This window comes from Lupinus angustifolius, unplaced genomic scaffold, assembly GCF_001865875.1.
Source record: "Lupinus angustifolius cultivar Tanjil unplaced genomic scaffold, LupAngTanjil_v1.0 Scaffold_633, whole genome shotgun sequence".
Lineage (NCBI taxonomy): Eukaryota > Viridiplantae > Streptophyta > Magnoliopsida > Fabales > Fabaceae > Lupinus > Lupinus angustifolius.
In genome coordinates this window covers 27,768-28,852 of record NW_017727960.1, presented here as the reverse complement: position 1 = coordinate 28,852, position 1,085 = coordinate 27,768, and positions in this window count along the sequence as shown.

The window sequence follows — 1,085 nt, the reverse complement described above, 5'->3', positions numbered from 1 at the left end:
TATTAAAATAAGCATTTGTGCAATTTTCTTACAGCTGGTTGATTAATTAAACACCCAAAATTAATTGATTAATCACAGTATGTCTTAACCATAATAACTCTTCTGACGTTTGACTAGAATTGAATATTTGTATCCTTTTGATAATGTCAAAAGGGGGAGAAAGGTTACTTATTGTGTTTGATGTTATTTGCATATTGTATGATAGCTTCCGTAATAATTATTTGTGCAAGTTTTTCTCTCTCAATCTCTTTTATAATTCACAATGTTTTAATTCGTGTTTGAAGCTGATATTTTGCATACTAATACTTTGCTATATCCTTGTTAATTTTGCATAAAAATATATGATGTATCTATGCTTGTTTGTTGGTAAATAATTGTGCAAGAAGTTGATCTGGCAATTTTGTTTCTGTTTCGTGTTAATCGATTAAGCCCACTGGTTAATCGATTACCTGGGCTATTTTCCATAACTGGGTTTTGGTGTGAAAAGCGGTAATTGATAACCGCTACACTAATTCAAGCCTCTTCTATGTGTGTCTAGGCTACTGATACCTAACAAAAATATTTTATATTTTATGTAAAACGTTACTCTTTATAATTAATGTTTTTTAATTAGTAATAAATATATACATTTAAATTATTAAATAGCAATAAATATATATTAAAATCTCATTTATTACTTTATATTTTTAATATATTTTATTTATATATTATAGTGTATTAATAGTCATTTCACTTCCTATTCATATTATGTGAGTTGTACAATCTTTATATAGAAGAAATTCTTATAAAATAATTACTTTCTCATAAGAAAGAAACAAATAATCTTTAATTTGATTATATTTTCACACTTCTTTAAATTGACATGCTTCCATAGATAAATGAAGAGTAATTACCTACCAAAAGTAAGAGAGTTAGAGTAGAAGCTCTAAATGAAATAATATATGTGAGGTGCAATGAATTACTTTTATATATACTAGTGTGTCGAAATGCACTATGTCTGTCGACCTAAGTTCTTATTTTATGTTCTGAAGTGTTTTTATTATGTATTAAATATATACATACACACACATATCTATATATACATT